The sequence below is a fragment of the Callorhinus ursinus genome, unplaced genomic scaffold (assembly GCF_003265705.2).
Source record: "Callorhinus ursinus isolate GAN/ISIS: 27379988/994484 unplaced genomic scaffold, GSC_fseal_2.0 scaffold18, whole genome shotgun sequence".
Lineage (NCBI taxonomy): Eukaryota > Metazoa > Chordata > Mammalia > Carnivora > Otariidae > Callorhinus > Callorhinus ursinus.
In genome coordinates this window covers 26,202,209-26,223,098 of record NW_027397080.1, presented here as the reverse complement: position 1 = coordinate 26,223,098, position 20,890 = coordinate 26,202,209, and the positions used below count along the sequence as shown (strand labels likewise).

Genomic DNA, 20,890 nt, shown 5'->3' with positions numbered 1-20,890 from the left:
TTTCTACCGAAGGGGCTGTGGAGTCAGCCATCCCAGGCTCATGACAGCCAAGGATTAACCTCTCAAGAATGTGGTGAGCCTCACAGGGGTAGCTTGAAACTGATGATGGTGAGAGTATTTATACCAAGGCAATTGGCAGCCACTACAAATCAGGGCTCCTCCCCACCTCCAGAGCTGACTGTTAAACATTTATCAGCACATCACTTCCTGTGGCCCTCGACCCTATCTCTCTGGGATCCATCTGAAGGGCCGTCTCGGGAATTTCCTGCCTCCCTGGAAGGCAAGAGCCTCAGCCCAGGCCTGACTGTCCCACAAACAGAGAGGCTCAGGAAGATGTGTTGCCCACAAACTTTCACAGTGGTTGTGCCCCGCTTCAAGCCCTGCGGGGTGATGGTTTGAGCGGGGAGAGCTGTCCCTCCTGGGAGCAGGGAGATGAAAAGCCGCTTGGCTGAGAAGAGGAGGAAGAAGGGGACCCAGTGGGGTTGTGATCATCACAGATGTCAGGGTCTCCCCTCATTAGGGCACCCCCGAGGCTAGCAGCAAAGGCAAGGAAGAGGTGAGGAGGCGGCCTGACGCAGTCGTCGGTCTTAGCAGTTCTCTGTCCCCAGTGCGGTCTGCACATCCCCACCTCTGTTGTCACCTGTCTGATTTCTGATCTCGTGATAGCTGTGTTTATTACCTGCACAGATGCAGCCAGCAGCCAGGATGGCCTCAGCAATTGTGGCTGCTGTGGGCTTGGTATAAAGCAAGCTGGGGAGGGAGCCCTAGGCAGGTGGCTAAACCTGCTCTGGGCAACAGAGCCGAGAACAGATAGTCGGGAGGACACGCCTTGGGTGTGCAGGCAGGGGCCAGGGCGTATGGTCGCCGCTTCCTTGCAGGACTTTGCAGGGGAGGCTGACATGGTGTGGTAGAGTAAGATGTGGGGGTCTGCAGGTGAACTGTCTGGGTTCAAGTCTTGTTCTGCCACTAACGCCGTGACCTTGAGCACATTTCTTACCCTCTTTGTATACCTTACAGTCTACCCATTCATAAAATAAGATTGTAATAATGATGATGATGTCCCAACAAATTGTGTGCTTGTGAGGATTAATGAGTCATCTATGTAACGCATTTAGAACAATGCCTGTCACATAGAGCTTAATAAATGTCAGCTGTTATCATTCCCTTCCAAGCCTTTTTTCTAGTAGGCGGGTCTGGATTTGGAAAAGCCCTGCCTACCACTTAGGATACTGCAGAGCCATTTACTCTGAAATCAGAACTAAAGAAAATAAATGCGTCTTTGGGCAAGTCGAAACCAACTTGTATTAGTCAAACGTTCTTGAGTTTCAGGTGAGAGAAACTCAACTTGAACTGTCTTAAGTAACCCCAGCCCCCCCCACCACCACCAAATGCATTAGCTATGGCTCAGGTAATTGAAAATACTGGGGTGGATCCTTCAGGCATGGCTGGATCCAGGAGCTGAAGCGGTATCACCTAAACTCTTTCATGCTCTCCTCCCACCATCAGTCTTGTGGCTCTGCTTCCTTTTGTTGCCTTTGCATATTGTCCCCATTCTCTCCAATTGAGGTAGCTTTCTTCCGTGTAGCTAGGAAGATGGCCTCTAGTATCATCCTTACATCAGGGATCTCCAATGAATGGAAAGCGTACTTTCTAGGAGCTCCAGAAAAAGTCCCAGGGAGGGCTCTGATGGGCTTACCTTTAATCACATGCCCATTCCTGAGCCAATCACAATAGCCAGAAGGGTAGAGTCTATGATAGACCTAAGCCATGGGCCAATCCCTGGACTGAAAGGTAAGCAGATGGAGCCAGCTCACCTAGCCCAGCCCATGAGATGGGGAAGAGGTGGCTCTCCAAAGGCAGAGTCGTGGTCAGAGGAAAGGCTCCAAAGGCCTCTAAAGCCTGGGTTCAAATCCTGGCTCCTTCGCTCCCTAGCCAGGTCCCCTAGGACAAGTTAATTTCTCCTCTCAGTGTGCTTCAGTTTCCACGTCTGTAATATGGGGATAGTAATAACACCTACTTTATGAGGCTCCTGGGAACAAAAAATTTGACCAATATAATTGAGAACAATACGTGGCTCTTAAGAAATAAACGCTCAATAAAGCCTATCGTCTTATCTGATATTCGCAGTTATCATGAATATCCTATAAATACTTTCATGAATTAAGCAGACATTTTAGTGCCTGCTATATGCCAGGCCGTGTGCCAGGCCCCAGATGTCTTGCTGGACCCTATGGCCCATGGGGAGAGATAGACATTAAGTGAATGATTACACAGTGATTGAGGGGGAGGGATGGATTTCTTATACAAAGTAGCAAAGTGGAAAGATAAGAAGGCTGCACTTGAAGTCAGACCAGCCTACAGATGGGCTTCAAGCTCCAGCACTGGCACAGATGGGCTATGTGACTGAGGACAGTGCATTAGCTCTTTGTCAGCCTCAGCGTTCTCCTCTCTAAAATGAAACAACAATTTCTGGTGGATTCTGACCCCAACTTCCTAATACCTCAAGGTCTTTATCACCCCCAGACTTGGGCTCATTGATTCAGCCCTGGATTTCCCAGCCTAGGCACTATTGACTTTCTGAGGTCAGATAATTCCTTGTTAGGGCTCTTCTATGTACCATAAGATGATGAGCAGCATCCCCAGCCTCTACCCACCAGATACCTCTAGTTGTGACAACCAACCAAAAAATGTCCCCAGACACTGCCAAATGACCCCTGGGAGCAAAGCCCTCCCAGCCCACCAACCCCTGCTTGAGGACCACTGCTCTAGAAGATTTTTCCTGCCTAATTCTTTGGTCTGAGACTCCACTCCCCAAGCCACCGTCTCCCCATCTGTCAAATGAATGCCTTGGCCCAGAAGATGGATAGCCATAGACCTCTCCAAAGCCAAGTTTTTCCCAACGCCAGATTTTATGGTGAAATCCAGCCAAGTTCTACCAGCAGAAGGCGAGGAGGACAAGGAGCTCAGGAGGAGAAAGGCCATTTGAGCTTCAGCTGGACTGTTACAGAGCCCTCCAGACACTCATGTGTACCCCCCTCCGTAGCCCCTTCCCTTGCTCTGGGCCTTCTTTCTGGCTGAATTGCCTGTTGGCCACCACACTTACCCAGGTGCTGGGGAGAGGTGCTGGGGAGACACTTCTCCCTCCTGCATCCCAGAGAGAATAGGAGAGTCAGTTGAATGTTAATGAACTTACTGGCAAATTCGTGATGTTATGGATCTGGTTCCTGGTGCCTGAAATGACCTCATCCCACCAGAGTGGCCCTGGCTTCATGTTTCTGAGGGACCTTGTCCTGGTTTTCTTGAAAGGTAATCTTCTTGCGGCTCAACTTTGCTAAGAAAATGAAGAGCCTCGGGCGCCTGGGTGGCTCAGTTGGTTAAGCGACTGCCTTCGGCTCAGGTCATGATCCTGGAGTCCCGGGATCGAGTCCCACATCGGGCTCCCTGCTCGGCGGGGAGTCTGTTTCTCCCTCTGACCCTCTTCCCTCTCATGCTCTCTCTCTCTCTCTCATTCTCTCTCTCAAATGAATAAATAAAATCTTTGAAAGAAAGAAAATGAAGAGCCTCTCCTCTCCCGTTAAATGCCCACACGTACCTGCCAAGAGCAGGAAGGACCTCTGTCACAGGTGTGATACCACCTTGGCACCTGGGCTCTGGAATCAGAAGATCTCCTTTCAAACCCCACCTGGGTCAGTAGCTGGCTGGCAACCTCAGGCAAGTCACTGGTTCTCAGAGTTTCCATTTTCTCATCTATGTAACAAATAATGGAGTAAATACCCCATTCCTGTGCGTCTGTTTTGGGAATTAAGTGAATTAATATATATAAAGCCCTTAGCATAGCTCCTAACACATAAGAAATACTTAGTACAAAATCATTTATCAAGAGTTTATGTAGATTATGATTGAGAAGTCAAGTGGGATTATTTATATCCGGTGCTGTTCACTGCTACTTATAAGACTAAATAATTCTAAGATGTTATCAACATTATAAATATCACTCTGCCAGCTTTCCAGAGGAAAAGAGCCAGATATGATCTGTCAGTATCACAGTCCATCAGCATCAGACGATGCCTGCACTGGCCTCAGGGTCAGAAACAGCCTGGATCTCTCACTGGAACAATCATTCAGAAAGTGGACTTATTGGCTCAGATTCACTCAAAGCCTTGCTGGAAAAAATCCGTGCCACAGAGTGGGGCCTTGAACCACCCCCGAGAGGACCCACAGGGTTCCCAAATGGATGATGAGAATGTAATCTGATGTGTGGGACTGTAGAGGAATACAGACCCTCCCCCATGGACTGGACGTGTCTAAGATACACTCGGGCGGGCTCTTCACGTCATCATGGACACAGTGACCACAATGGAATGGGCCCAGGTGGGAGCCATCACATGAAGTACATTGTGTGCATTAGCTCCTGAATCTTTACAACTTTCTAACCTCTTGTTATAAACAATGAAAAGGCTCAGAAAGGTTCAATTCCATGCCGAAGACTGCAAAGCAAGTCACAGTGGAGATGGGTTTCTACCCTGGGCTTCTCAGACACCTGACCTCTGCAGGCAAGCACATAGAAGTGCCTAGACCAGCTTTAGGATGAGGCTCTGTCACATGTTCAGGGAGATTCAGGGAGTGGGGGAAAGTGATATGACAAATGGGAGGTACCCCATAAAATTCTGAGCTGTTGCGAGAACAGCAAAGGCTCTTACACCAGACATGCGCTGAATGCTTCACGTACACTTTCCCATTTAGTGCTTGCAACAGCTCTCCAAGACAGACTCTCTGTGGACACCCATTCTGTAGATAAGAAAGCCAAGGCCTGCAGGGGCCCAGTGGCTTTGCCCGGGAAATGTCTGTAATAATCAGTGGAGCTGGGGTTTGAACCCACGCAGTCTGTCTCCAGAGTTGTTCTCCTTCCCCTGGCTGCATGACAAACCATCCCAAATTTAGCGATGTAAGACACTAATAATTGTATTTTGCCCAGGAGTTTTGTGGGTCAGGAAACCCAGCAGGGCTGGGGTAGCTTCCTTCTGCTCCACGATTCTATGGGCTCAGCTGAGGCTGACTCAGATAGCTGGGAGATCGACCTGCTGGGCCAGAGGGTCCATTTCCAAGATGGTGTCTTTAGTAGTCTAAGGAAGTGGGCTGATTTGACTGAAAGGCTGGGCTCTGCTGGGAATGATGATTAGAGCACCTGCCTGTGGTCTCTCTGTGTCACCTGGGCATCTTAAAGCATGGCAGCTGGGTTCCAAGAGGGAGTCTGGAAGAGAAACAACTGGAAGCTTCTAGGCCTTCCAGGACCTAACTTAGAAGTCACATGGCACCTCCTCTCCTTCTGTATGTCACTGGTAACAGCAGTCACAAGCAGACCAGATTCAAGGGAATGGGACATAATTTGTACTGGACTCTAGCTAGTGCTGGGGAACGGTGAGACAAATCCTCACTCTTGAGCAGCAACCAGTCTAGTGCAGGGGAAACAGTGGTTTGGAAGAATTACGCCACAGCCGGTCCTGTGCTCTCAAGGCCTCTGTGTCATGCTGTGGGCATGGAACTATCCTCAGAGCATGTGATAACTGTCTAACAGCTCTGTCCCATTAGCCAGCAACGCTGTGTTCTCTTGGAGTTACTTTTGACCAGTCCTCCACACGTTGCGCTCAACCAGGTTAAGCTGAACGTTCCCAAGAGTGAATTCTTCTGTGATAAGCAGGGTGTTTCCCGTCACACCAGAAAATCCAGCAGAGTGGCCAGGCAGATAACTTCCCAGCAAACTACTTGTGAGTGAAGAAATAGGTGGCAGCCTATACAACCGGCGTGGGAAACGCTCACGGAACCAGGAAGCAGAACCCCTTTGGAAGGCTATAGAAATCATCTGAGGATCATAAGACTCAAGAAAGACTAGAAGGCAGGATATCAGCCTTTTGCCATCGATACCATGGCGACTGTTCGCCACCTGGCTTTGGTCTTCCATTGTTCGTGTATTCCTTCCTCTATAAGTGTTTATTGACTGTTGAATATGTGGTAGCATTGTCCTAAGCCCTAAGTTGCTGTGGCCGCGGGTGTTGGTAGCAGCTTCCTCTCCCCCACTAGACACATTATGAGCTCCTCCAGGGCAGAAACTAATCTCTGCTCCTCCTGTGTGTCCCTCCGGGTCTAGTGAGAGCTGCCATTGGAGCTGGTACTCTACACATGCCTCTTGAGCCATTAAGGCTGAACCTCAAATTTTACTGTGACTCTGAGGGTCATTTTGAATAATTATGGCTAGAGCATATTTAAATGCAAAATTTCAAGTTCTGCTAGAAAAACAGCCCATTTGAAATCTCTGAAGGGCAGCTTGGTGAGACAGTTCTGAATTTGAATTAAAACTCCTGTGTGTTAGCCTCTCACCTGGGGCAAGTTGTTTGTTTTCCCTAAGCCTCAGTTTCCTTGTCTGTAGGGGGAGGGGGGGACTGGCCTGTTTGGGAGCTGTTAGGGTATGAAATGATGCCTGGAAAGCACCTTGCTCAGGGTTGGGCACACAGCTGGTTTTGGTAAACGAGGACCTACTGTTATAGACCTATTACTTCTGCCAGGTCAGAGCTTTGGGTACACGGGTAAGGTGATGCAAAGTGACACACCAATTCTGAGGGGTCAGGGTAATGACAAAGTTCCATTTAGAGTTCAGCTCCTCGAAGTACCATCCATCAAAACCTTGCTCTTGCAAAAACCTCCCTTCATCTTCCTGCACTTCAGGAGGGCAAGTTGGAATGATTGCAAAAATAAAAGCAATTATAGAACACTTTAAAAAATTAGTTGGCACTTACTGAGCACCTGATCTTCCAGAGGCTGCTCTGAGAACTTTACATGGATTATTTTCACTGAAGTCTCATGACAGCCCTGCCAGGTGTGTGCTGCTATCATTCCCCTTCTACAGCTGAAGAAACCAAAGCACAGAAAGGCAAAGAGATTTGTCAAAAGTCATTTGGGGAACAAGTGGGGTCTGGAATTCAAGCCCAGACATTTCTCTACAAAACTGCTCCTTGACATTATTGGTAACTCTAGAAGTGGTTCTTTTTTTTTTTTTTTTTAAGATTTATTTATTTATTTTAGAGCGGGAGGGAGTGTGAGAGGGAGGAGGGGCAGAGAAAGAGAAACTCAAGCAGACTCCCTGCTGAGCTCAGAGCCCAACGCAGGCCTCAATCTCATGACCCTGAGATCATGACCTGAGCCAAAATCAAGAGTTGGACGCTTAACTGACTGAGCCACCCAGGCACCCCTCTAGCAGTGGTTCTTAAGCACTTTTGTCGAGGGGCACAGGGCTCCTTTGGACTCTGAGGGAAGTGACGACCCTTCCCCTAGGACAATAAATAAAGGGCATGGCTGTGCCTGGATCATCTTCCCCAAAGCTGTGCCCTTTCCAAAGAGGTAACTCGGAGACGGCATCTTTACATGCCCCCCATCTTTTACCCCCAGGGTGGAATCTGGTGTAACTTATTTAAAAAATGTACATGCACACAATGTTGGTTACAATTTCAAAGGATTCAAGACCACTCTCCCCCCAAGCCTTCAAGCTTGCTCATCCCCCTCTCATGCACACAGACAAGAATCCTAGTTAGGAACCAGAAAAAATAGTTCTAACAGAGACCGTTAAGGGTCCCACTGTAACTCTGAGCTGTAATTCTGAAATTAGTACATCACTGATTTGTATACCACCCACTGGAAATCACGTGCTTTCCTTAAGTCATGAAACATTCCCCTGCCCTTCCTGTTGATGATTAGCCCTTCTTCATCTCTCAGGTCCCCAGTCCCAGTCTGTTCTGCACATCCCCATTTCACAGATAAAGAAACTGAGCCTTAAAGAGATATCATTCGCCCAGGGTTTTGTAGCCTGTAAATAACGAAGCCCAAAGAGAACCCAACACCCACACATCCCTTTCTGTCGTGCCACTGAGTTAAAGAATGAAATCAGCCTTTAATACTGTATGTATAACAGCAGTGTGAACTATATGGCTTTGGTTTGAATATATATACTGTCAAGTTCTCCACATTGGGGATATTTGTCTCTGGAGTCCTAGAAGCCCAGAATGGAGTGCATTTTTGGAGGTCTTTTAGAGAAGTGAGTCTTAACTCCATATGCATGGCGATCAGCTGGGGCTCTCATTAAAATGCAAATTCAGATTCAGCAGCTCTGGAGGTAGGGCCAAGATTCTGTATTTCTAGCAAATTGCAGGGGAAGCCCATGCTGTTGGTCCAGATATCTGCACTGTGTGTAGCCAGAGGCTAGACCAACCTCTTGCCTTTCCCTAAACAGTTTCCGTAACTGAGCAGGAAGTGTTGTTATCTGAGAGCCTGCAAAGAAGAAGTGTGGTTCAGAGCCGGAACAATGGCAGTGGAAGACGTCTGCCCAGGGGGCGGGGCAGAGGGGACCTTAGCCACTGAGACTGAGCACCATTTAACATGCAGCATACATCTGTGCTCACTGAGGGAGTGGGCCAGAGGGAGCAGGACATTACTGTGCACAGGAGAATGCCTGGCAGGGAGCTATTATCCGTTGGTATCCAGTCATTATGGGCATCTTTTCCAAAACCACTTCAACAAGATATCAAGAATCAACAAAAATAACATTACCTCCTAGTTCTCCTTTATTAATCTGGAAATGATCACCGAGCTCTTGCTTGGGTTAACCCAGGTGTCCAGCCTGGGGAAGGGTGCCCCTAACTGACTTCCTGTTGCACACCTCTCCCAGCCAGTCTGGCTTCCTGCCAGGTTCTCCAAAGCTCCCAGTGCCTGCCCCTGGACCTTTGCACCTGCTGAGCTCATTGTATAGAATGCTCGTCCCCCTTCTCTCCATCTGGTTGACTCCTACTATTGTTTGGGATCCCTCTTGAGTATCCCTGCTTCCTCAAGTACTCTCCAATTCTAACAATCTCAGCCAGGTCCTCCAAAGACTGTCACTCTGCCCCTTATTTTCCTTCATAGCATTCATCAAAATGATAAGCATGTATCTATGCACATGATTTTTGGTTTAATGCCTGTCTTCTGCACTAAAATGTTGTTAGCTTCGTGTCTTTTCACTGCTCTATCCCCAGAACCCAGCATTTTGCCATGGAAGGTATTCAAGATATTCAAGGATCTTCTCTTAAAACCCACCACCCTCTCTCAGCCATTCTGTGTGTGCACACATGCGTGCATGTGTTGTGTGTGTGTGTAGGGTTTCTTAACCTCAGAACCATGACATTTGGGACCAGATATTTCTTTGTCGTGGGGGACTGTCCTGTGCATTGTAGGATGTCTAGCAGCATCTCTGGCCAGCATCCCTCTACTGACTGGATGTCAGCAGCTCAGTCCCCAAGTCATGGCAATCAATAGTCTCCACAGTCCCAAATGTCCTCTAGGGGACAAAATCACCTTTGGTTGAGAACCACTGGTTACATACATAAGTATTACACACACACATATGTTTAAGTGTGTATATATATATATGTATACATAGACATATATACACATACATGCACCCACATAGTATATACATATTATCGACTTGAACACATGTATGTGTTTACTTATTTATTATACACGCTTTGTTTTGCTTACTGCTGTATTTCCAACACTTAGAACAATACCCAGTTCCTAGTAGGTGCTCATAAAAACTTACAAAATGAATTGCAATATGAACCACCACCACCACCACCGTTCCCCAGATGGGGTTGTGAGGATTAAGTGAGATCATTTATGTACTGCAATTAGCATAGCGCTTGGTCTTAGTAAATTACCAATAAATGCTAATTCTCCTTTCCCCACCTTCTCTCCCCTTCCCCTTACCTGTCAGGGGCTCCTTTTATTATTTGACTCCTCATGGACCCCAGGTTTTGAAAGATTTTTTTTTTCCTAAACTGATTAAATAACCTGTTCTTTTCCCCCATGCCATGGAGCAAAAACGTGGCTGGCTCTGCAGAAGCACGAGACTCCCTGTGAGGAATCCGTCGCTGCAGTTCAGTAGGAATACCCTGATCCAAGGTGTATCATGGATCACCGCCGCTTGATCTCAGATATTCGTACAATGTTGTCAATAACCAGTGAGAGCTCTGATTGGTCTAAGAGAGCTAGTGTGACCATGGAGCTGATGGAATTCCAGCCCTAAACAAAGAAACTTGACATTTTTAGTTGGTCTGCCTGTGCCAGGTTATCGGGAATAAGATAATAATTTCCATTAAGTGTTTTTTAAATTCCCGAAAAAAGACTCACAGCCCTTCCTGTGATTCCTGTCCCCCAGGACTGCCCCAGGGAATCCCGGTTTGAGAGCCATGGGCCTTGTGGTGGTGGTGGGTCTTGCTGCCATGCTCTCACAGAAGCTGGAGGAAGCCTTTTTCAGGGTGCACCTACTTGATCACTTTCCTTCCCTGCTCCCAGTAATGAGCTTTCGGGCCTAATTACAGTGAAATGTGCTGTTTCCCCTCCTTCTTGGTGTCCATGATGATCTTTATCATTAGGATGGATTAGTCTCTCTGGCCCCGCGCACTCACTCTCATTACAGTTTCCTCGTGGTGTGGGTATGTAGATGCGTGAGCCGGCTGGCTGTGTGGATGGGAATAGTTAAGGGGACCTCCACAGACCTGGGAATAAAGAGAAAAGAAAAAGCAACGAGAGAAAAGTGACAAGGAATGAAAATGGCACCGAATGCACCTCTTTCCTGACGGCCTCTCTGGGTGATCATGGAGAACAGGGAAGTACAACACAGCTGCATTTGTCCTTCCTCATAGTTGTGGCTTTAGTGAGAAGAGGAAATTAACTGATCCAGGAACACTCCTGTCATCTTCCAGCACGTGAGCACCTTTGTGAGGTTTCTGGTGAACTCGCCTTGCCCGGGGAAGTGCTTTGCAAGGCCCCCTGCCCAGAAGGCTCCAGCATAAAAGCCTCAGCCCAGACTTGCTCCATGGCTCTTTCTTCTTGCGTGTCAGCTGGTGTCTCCAGCACTGGGACCCCGAGGGTGGGGAGTCTCCACATTGGCCCCCTCTCCTTCCTGCACCCTCTGTGCATGAGCATTAACCTCAGAGGCCCGGGGGGAAGGAGAAGGAAAGTGAGGGGACCCCAGAAGTCAGGTAGGAGGTGCCCATCAGTCCCCCAAGTGCTAATTATCTTCAAAGCACTTTCCAGTTGTTACTGAATGAGTCACTGTCAATACACACCCTAGAAGGGGGGGGTGAGACCCCATTTAACCTGTTGAATATGGCTTTATGCGTTACTGATTAGTTCAGTCTTACAGAAAAATGGCCACGTCTCTGACCCCTACAACAGAAATCACTGGGTTACAGTGGAAAGAGCGTGATGTATTAGTCAGGATAGGATCAGTTATGCCGCAGTGACAAATGATGCTGGACTCTCCATAGCTTTCCCCAAACAAGACTTTCTCACTTATACTCATGTCCAGCACAGCCAGGTTGTCTTCACTCCGGGACCCAGGCTGCTGGAGCAGCCTCTATCTAAGACGCTGGCAGGAAAAAGAGAAAGGGGCAAACATGTGCCAACTCCGAAAGCTTTTGCTCAGAGGTGACACTCGTCAGTTCTGTTCACATTTCGTTGACGAGAGAAAGTCCCAAGGTCAAAGCCTCCATCGTCAGGAGGAAAACATAATAATCCTCCCCCAGGGAGGAGTCGTGAATATTTCTGAAAAATAGTAGTCTACTTCAGTAGGCTTAATTACAAAACAAGCAAATTATAATTACAAAAACAAGCAAACAAAAAAATTGAGCAATTATGATATATTCTCTTAATGGAATAGCATAAAACTGTGAAATGCGTGCACTGTCGCTATACATAACGACATGGGGGAGGAGTCTTAGAATTATAATGTTTAATGAAAAAAGCACGTCACAGAAGACTACATATATTGTGCTACCATTTTTGAAAAGCTAAAAAAAAAGGGTGGGACTAAACAATATGTTGTTAAGGATACGTATTGATTCAAGAAGATCTTTTTTTTTTTAAGATTTTATTTATTTATTTGAGAGAGCGAGAGAGAGAAAGCATGAGAGGGGAGAGGGAAGAGGGTCAAGAAGATCTTTTTTAAAGAAAGGGTTGATAATCCCCAAACCCTCCCACAGCACCGGCCCCTGATGGGAAAGGCAAGGATTTAGAACAAGGGGGAGGCAAATAGATAACATTCTAATGATGCTGATTCACAGATGTTTACTTCATTATTAGGATTCACAACCTGCATGTATATTGCATATTTTTTCAATTTTTTTATTGTGGTAAAATATACGTAACGTGAAAGTCACCATCATAGCCATTTCCATCATCCTCTCCAGACCTCTTTTCATCTTGCGTTTTGAAACTCCCTCCCCATGAAACCCTAACTCCCCTCCCCCAGCCGCTGGTAACCGCCTATGTATATTATTTTTTTTTTTAAAGATTTTATTTATCTGAGAGAGAGAGAATGAGAGATAGAGAGCACGAGAGGGAAGAGGGTCAGAGGGAGAAGCAGACCCCCCGCCGAGCAGGGAGCCCGATGTGGGACTCGATCCCGGGACTCCAGGATCATGACCTGAGCCGAAGGCAGTCGTTTAACCAACTGAGCCACCCAGGTGCCCACCTATGTATATTATTGTCTGTGTATCAAATACGACATAAGAGTTGATTTTGGAGGGAAGAACGGGGTCTCTGGAAATAGAGCTGGGTTCAAATCCCAGCTCTAGGATTTGCTGACCTTGGGACCTCAGGGCCTGCCTAATCCTGTCCACTGAGTGGGAATGATAAAAGCTGCCTCCCAGGATGTGTGGAAGGGTGATAGGTGACAAGTAGAGAGCATTTAGCACAAGGCTAGACATATAGTCGATGCTTTAAAAAAAAAAAAAAGGTAGATATTATATTGTAAGTGGCGATTTAGATTAATTAAGTGTTGAATAAAGAATTGGCCCCGGGGGCCATGCCCTTTCACAGCACTTAAATGGGCCAAGGCTGGCTTGGGTCTGTCCCCTGGGAGTGAATGAGTGCTGCAGAGGAGCTGGGAGGGCAGGGCCCTGGGGTCAGAGCAGGGTAACCCCAGAGAGTCTCCAGCTCAGAGTGGAGAGAAGTGGTGCTTCCAGGGGAAGTGGGACCAGATGTAACGTGTAGGAGGAACCCGGGAGTCTGACACCAGCCAAGGGATAGCCTGGGCAACATGGCGTGGGTTGGCTTAGGGGAGCCAGGTCCAGACAGAGGCAGAAAACGATACAAAGCATGACTGGGGTCTGTTTAAAGGAGTCCGTGTGGTCACCAGTCCATTAGGATAACAGAATCATGTAGGATCTTTTAGTGAGCTGCCCTTCTGGTTGGAGAATCCCTGAAGGGTAGAGGGTGTCCCTGTCCTCACCCCTATCACCACTCTCCTCCCCAGGGGCCATGTGCAGACGGTTCCCGGCCATGCCAGGGACTTCCTGGGTCTCTGCCTGAACACATGCTATGGCCGCAAAGCATGCTTGGCCCACCCACCAGGAGCAGGCTCCGAAGTGCCTGAGAGGTAACACCTCAGGAGCGACCCTGGGCCATGGCATCCAGAAATTGGGATGTAAGCATGGCAGTTTTTTCACCCTTCATGGAGACAGTGCTGGATATGTTCTACACAGTCTCTTGGAGGGTCGCAGAGGACTGACCCCGTTGTCAGAGCATTAGCCCATCCCTACCTCCCTTCTTGCTACCTGGGACCAAATCCCAAAGAAACTTCTTGCACCCACATCCTTGCCTCAGGGTCTGCTTTGGAGGGAAAACCCAAACTGATATGGCTTCCAGGTCTGGTTTTTGTCCAGAGTGACTTGGCACTCATTGTCTCCCCGGACAGAATTGCTATCCTATTAGAGACAGCTCCGACTCTGGAGAAGTCTGCACTCCCATCCTCTCCTGCGCGTGGGCCAAACCCAGCCCTTTCACTCCCCTCTGTATAGCCCACCGAACAAGAATATTTTTAAATGGTTGGAAAAAAATCAAAAGAAGAATAATATTTCCTAAGTGAAATTTACATGAAATTTAAATGTCACTGTCCATAAATAAAGTTTTATTAGAACATAGCCGTGTCCATTCATTTGCATATTGTCTAAGGCTACTTTTGCCCCATAGTGTGAGTTGAGTAGTTGGGATAGAGACCATAGAGCCCGGATGGCCTCAAATATTTACTGTCTGGTCCTTTACAAAAAAAAGTTTGTCGACCTCAGTCTTAACATGACAAATATGGCGACTATCAGACTGTCGGTAGTACTATCAGTGAAAAGCACCTTGTAGGTGAAAGCCAAACTCTAGAATCAGAATCCAGTTTGAGGTACTTGGGGAAGCTTGCCCTGGAAACCCGTGGGACTTCTCAGAACTTGCCAAACAATCACCTTTCCTTTTCCAGCTCGACAAGTTCAGGTTTGGGGTAAGGGAGCCCAGCTTGGTCAGCTGGAATACTCCACTCTGGAAACAGGCTAATCTGGGCAATTGAAATTTCTCTTTAATGGAAGATTGAGCAGGAAGTCCCTTCTGTTATGGCCCCTAGGGAAAGATCTTCCAGTTGTGTGTGAAGCCTATTCTTCCTGATGCCTAGTTCTCCTGATGGAGAAGTCTGTCTTGCAAATGTCGTTGAAGCCCTCCATTACTCAAGGACAGTGCTCAGTCCCCCAGTCAGACTGGCCACCAGTCCCCACCAATAGGACATTTTGTGTCACAGAAAGTGAAGGACAAAAGAAATGAATCTGCCAAACCCATGACATCCCCTAAAAGCTGAAATGTTTTCCTTTTTTTCTTCCTACATAAATAGAAACATCGCTTCCATTAAAAACATCCTCTTTTCTATTACTTGCTCTGAATTACCACTGTGGTTGTGACCCAGACCCTGTACCATCCATGATCCGAGAGTTGGACTTTATTCATTATCAGGTAAAAATATAAAGACATCCAGTAAAACATAACTTGCAGCCAAACATCTGTATCCTTAGTACCTATAAAAGCTAAAGCTTTAAAAATTCCCGATATCAAATTGAAATCTTTCTTCCCTCTGCCACCTTCTAAAATTACAGGGAAGGGTAATTTTTAAAAGCATCGTATAGATGAGGATTCTGTGAATCAGAGTCATCTTAGGGGCTCTTTCAATATAGAAACTTCCAGACCCCACAGCAGATCCACCTGTGGGTCTCCAGATGGAGCCCAGGGATCTGTATTTTATCTAGCTTCACAGTGCTTCTGATGCATGTGTGGGATTGAAAACCACCAGCTTAAAATTGTATGTACCTACATGGGAAAATGTCCATGGAATATTGTTGAATTTAACCTAATTAATTAATTAATTTTAAAAGGCAGGATAGCCTGTGTAGGGCTATCTGATTTCTGGGAAAATGCTATATTGTCATCTGTTTGAGGGAAAAATGGCCAATAAAAGTAACAGAAAGGAAAGTGTGATTTTATAGGTGATATATCCTTTTCCCTTTTTCACTTCTCTGATGAGTAGATACTTCTTTTAAAGTAAGAAAGCAATCCTTAAAGTAATTTCCTGGTGAGGGTGGGACGGAAAGAAGCATCCTGGGATTTGCAGTAATTGGGGTCTAACTGGGTGAGGTTTTACGGTATCTCCTGCTCTTGGATCTGGCCCTGCCTATGGGTGTGATCAGAAGCTACTGGGGAGTGTGAAGAGAGTTTGGTGTTCGCTCTTGACTTTGCCCTCTGGCTTCCCTGTGAAGGGTCTGCGAGCCCTGCAGACACCCAGAAGTAAGTGCTCTCTCAAGGTGGCAGCTGCATGGTGGCCCTGCTATCATCTGTGCTTCCCCGGTGCTCTCATTCATGGCCTAAAGGGAGTCTCAAGGCCCCCTGGGAGCCCAGGCGAGCACCTGCCACAAGCACTAAATCCTCCCAGAACTCCAGGGAGAAAACACTCCCGGCAGAAGAGAGATCAGTCCCTCCCTAGGCCTTGCCTGTGGGTCATCTCTGATGACCCAGTATCTGGATGCCCTCCTTGTGCCTCATTATGGCCAGAGAGTCCTCTGTCTTTTAGAGGCATCTCTCTCTCTCCTCCCACGCCCACCCCATATCCTACAATCCCTGGATTGTTTGAAGGCTAGCTTCCCCCACGACAACATATCCAGCATCCTACCCTCCCCTGACAGCCTACAGGAGCCTACCTGCAGGCTTTTCCTATAGGCTCTGTGAGCGACAGAGTGGAAAGGGAGGTTCCAGAGGGTTGCAGGGAACCCCCAGGATGTGTCTCCAAAGCAGGCTTTTGAACTGCCTTTGGTCCCTGCATCATTGCCCACCATCCGTGTCCATGCTGAGGGTTAGATTTGTTCAGCCTCCTCAGGTAGGGGTAGATGAGCCTCGGAAGCTCCTGCCATTGGGCAGTGGGGGTCTCCTGCAGGCCTGGCCATCTGATGGCCCGGGCCCAGGGCAAATTATCAGACTCATCTTGTATCCCCAGCACCCACACGGGAGGTTCCCAGAAGGAAGAAAGGGAGGGAAGGAGGAAGAGGAAGGCATCATCAATCTGCCAAGATCATCCCTCATTCAGGCATCTTTTCCACAAGTATTTATGAGCACCTACTACATGCCAGACACTATACTATGTGCTAGGATGTAATAATGAACAAAGTTAGACTTATTCCCTACCTTGTGAGGCTGACAGTGTACAGGAGGAAGTCACCATAAGCAAATAATCTTTTTTTAAAAAATAGAGAGAAATGGCCCCCATGATAAGAGCTATACAGGGAGGTTAGAGACCTTTTGATCTGGCAGGAGGATGGGTTGGGGGCTTCCCCTTGGAAGCAAAGCCCTCACTGGGCATGGGAGGGTGCAGAGCACCTCCAAAGACCTCCGCCCTCCCTTCCCCTAACTTTCCCTGACCCCACTCCTTCTCCTCGTGCTTTTCCGACAGTAGACAGCGGCGGCGGGTGGGAAAAGACAGAATTGGAAAAACTGTTTCTGACCACATTGCACCTGGAGCTTTTTACGCCACTTGGCCTAAGACCCCTGTACCTGGAGGCCAGAGAGGGTCGGCGCTCCAAGCGGGGGCAGAACTTACGCCTATGTTTAAGGTGCCAGAGTTGTCTGAAAAGTCCCTTTCCCAAGGGAGGGACCCTCTGAATGTAAAAATCTCGCCCCAGCTTGGGAGCAGACAGCCTTGCTTACTGAGGTGTCTCAAAAGTTGTGCAAATGACAAGCTCATTTTCAGCTAAAAAGAAGACACATCTGAAATATTGATGAGGCAGCCGGAGCCCAGCTCCAGCCCCAGCTATGAAGGGAGGTGCTAAATAGTTGATGAAGAGTATAATTAATCAGCAGTTATGGTCCTCTGACTGCAGGTTTCAAGCTAACTGTTCCCCAGGCACCCTCCTCTGACCCGCCAGAGCACGGGGTGCTGCCACTCGGAGCATCAGCAGTGCGTGAGTCAAATCATAAACTTCCTGCCTTCCCTCTCCCCCAACTCTCCCTCCCCGGCCCACAGCCTTCACTGCGGCCCCTCCTGCGACAGCACCGGGTCACTGGCTTGGCAAACACTGTTCCCTCTTCTCAGGAATGCTTTCTCCTCCTCCATCACCTGAGCCACTCCCGCTTGCCTCTTACTGCCTGAGCGATGCCAGGAAAGTTTCTTAATCGCTTTATGCCTCGGTTTGCTCATCTGTGAAATGGGGAAGTTTTCACAGTTACCACTGTGTAGGGTCCCTGGGAACACTGGACGCATCCGTGGTGTCGAGGGTGTAGAGCATTGCATGGCACATGATATTGCTCTGTAGACGTCAGCTACTACATGCCCTTCCCAGCTCAGCTCCAGTGTCATGAGCCTTCTTGGCCTCCCAGATGTCCCACTGCAGCCCACACTTACATAACTGCACTGTCTCTTACTTGCTGCTGTGTGGCCCTTGCTAGACTCTGAGCTTCTCGAAGACAGGGTTGGCACCGTTCATCTCTGTATTTCCAGGGGCTGGAATGGGGTACACAGTAGGTGCTGCATGAGTGAAGGAGTGAGTGAATCTGTGCACAGATGTCTCCAGGGTCTGAGAAATATTCCACATCTGTGACTTGGGCTGAAGAGGGCAACTCTCTGGTCCTGTTGGGGGTGAGGTGGGTTTGCTTGTCCAGCCAGCTTTCCCACTCCGTGGAGCAGAGACCGCCCTCTGCCCCAGGGCGCCTTCCCCATTAGGCACGGGGTCTAGGCCAGTAAATGCCATGAGGCAGTTCACTCTGCTGCCATCACTTGGGCCGAGTTTTGGAAAGAGAGTCTCCTGATCCATCTCCCCACCTTCCAGAGTTCTGTAAGCAGTCCCTGAGGCATGTGCCCTTTCTCCTTCCTCTCCCTACCTTCCTGGTGACCTCTGCCGTCATCCGGGCCTTTTCCCCTATAGTGGGACGGTGGGCGGCACCAGAATCTCAGGAGCAGCCATGGAGCTGTCTTCAGTTTTTGCCAGCCTTGGTCCCCACGCTCCTACCCCCAGTTTTCCCCTACCATGCCTTGCATGCTGGGCACACGCTCCGGGCTCTGGGCAGCTCCGCCAGCCAGGAAGTGCAGACTGCCCTTGATTAGTATAAGCAACTCGCTTTCCTTGGCTGGGTCTGGAGCTGTCGCTGCCTAATTAGCAAAGCCACCAGATCAGCAGGCCCTCTCATTAACACTGACCCCATCCCCGTGGCAGCTGCTGAAGCCCCCACAGTCCATCCCTCAGCAGTCTCCCTCTGGAGCACCCCAGGGCTCTGGGAGCTGGGGGTGACAGCCAGGAAGGGCCATGCCATGCCCTTGTCATCAGCTGATGTATAACCCAACCAGGGCCTCGTCTTCCTGGGGGGCAGGGCTTTGGCTGGTGGGCCTCCTGAAGTTCACTGCAGGCCTTGGGTCCCAAGTCTTTCTAGCCCCTCATCATATAGTAACTCTGCACCAAGTACTCCAAGACATGGTGCCCGGCAACAGAAAGCTGTCCTTTCCCGGGTCCGGGCCACCCTGTTCCCTGGCCTGGACCACTGCCACAGCCCCTGTCACAGTCAACCCTAGGAGTCTCATTAGGTCAGCTCAGAGCATGTGGGGCCAGAGAATAAGAGAAAGTAAAGGGGAAAAAGAGGGGCAGCTGCTTTGGTTTACACAGTCCAAAGGGCTTCTCAGAGGAGATGGCATTTGAGCTAAGACTTGAATGACAAGAAAACATTGGCCTAGCAATGATCCGGAGGGAGGGAATTCAGGAGAAGGGACAGCAAGTGCAAATGAGAAAGAGGAAGGAGGCCAGCGTTCAAGGAGCGTGGTAAAGTATTGGGGTGCTGAGTAATGAGGCACCAGGGAAAAACTAATGGGGTGAATGAACGAACACGTGTATGCTGTCAGCACTGAAAGCTGGGAGAGACCACTGGGACCTGGGTAGTCAGGGAAGCCTTCTAGAAGACACAGGGCTTTGCTTTCGCTCCTCCATCACAGAAGCAGATCCTGTGCAGTGGGAGAGAAGGGGGAGACCCTCAGAGGGTAGTAGGTGGCCTCAGACAGGCTCCACATTTCTCACCCACAACAGAACCCTCCGCTGTTACGTCAGTTAATGGCCAGATGCCAAGCACCTGACATACTGAAATTTCTGACAGGCACAACCACCCTAGCATGAGATACTCTAGTTGTCTCCATTTTTTTTTTAATTTATTTATTTGACAGAGAGAGAGAGAGCACAAGCAGGGGAAGCAGCAGAGGGAGAGGGAGAGGCAGACTCCCCACTGAGCAGAGAGCCCGACGCAGGGCTCGATTCCAGGACCCCGGGATCATGACCTGAGCCGAAGGCAGATGCTCAACCGACTGAGCCGCCCGGCGCCCTAGTTGTCTCCATTTTACGGGGAAGAAACTGAGGCACAGAGAGATGAAATCAGTTGATGGAGTTAGGTGTTGAGCCCAGGTGCTCTGAGCCCATGCGTGGCCCTAGTTACTGTGCAGTTTGCCTTTGTACTTTAAATTAGAGAGCCGAGGGACCCACTGTGCTGCATGATGGCAGCCAATTTCCCTGCCAAAAGCCATGCATGTGTCCCTGGGAAAAACCTTTCCCCAGGCGCTCGTGAGCTCTTACCCCCAACGCCTACTGTTTGGGAGCCCCAAGTGGCTCTCCAGAGTACACTTCTGCAGTAGACATCTGTCACTCATGTGGCCCACATGGCATGCAAACTTCCTTCCTGTGCTTGAAGAAGCCCCAAGTACTTTAAGGAAGAATCTGCTCCCCTCCATCAAGTTGAAAATACTGGCTACTTGTCTTGCCAGCCTCCCTTGCAGCTCAGGATTTGACATGTACCTAGTTTCCACCAGTCAGATGGTTCTAGTTCACCCTTAGAACTGGAAGCCAGTGACCCAAAGAAGAGGCAAGAAATGCAAATTGTTCAGTTCAGTTTCCCAAGATTCTGGTGGCAGCGCCCATGGAGCCATCATGGATAGTGTCAGTAGGCAAGATAGAGTGTCTGTGCCCAACAGTAGAGCCTGGCCAGCTTGATTTGGGCCATTAATCCTGGTTTCACACACTCCAAGGTCGCCTCTCCCACCCTCCAGATGTGTGAGCTGGCCAGACGAACGCTCCTTTTCTGCTTGAATTAGTGATAAGCGGTTTCTCTTGCTTGCAACCAATAGCTCTAACAGGGGCACTGGCGTTAGGTTGCATCGGGTCAGCCAAGAATGGAATTCTGATGGTGAGAGGCAAGCTGGGGCTGTACCAAGCAGATCCAGGGACAACCTCAAAACTCCCAGAGGTGGGACAGACAGCTTGTCATTAATGAGGCCAAGAGGAGGCCTTTGGGAGGCACTCCTGAGTATCCGAGACTGCCCAGCTTCCTGTAGCCCCACCAGATGACATTTTCTTATGATCTGGATTCTAGACAGAGAAAAGCAAGAACTTAACCTTGAAAGTTATGCAGTGTGGTGGGAAAATAAAGGTTTACAAAGAGACGTGGGTTTGGGTCCTGACCCTTCCACTTACTGGCACTCCCT

The 20,890-nt window shown here is 48.7% G+C and overlaps 1 protein-coding gene across 2 annotated transcripts in view; it reads left to right on the top strand.

Moving 5' to 3' along the window:
* KAZN (kazrin, periplakin interacting protein) overlaps window positions 1-20,890 on the top strand; it is a 1,113,689-nt gene that overhangs the window by 919,085 nt on the left and 173,714 nt on the right. The window lies entirely within an intron of this gene.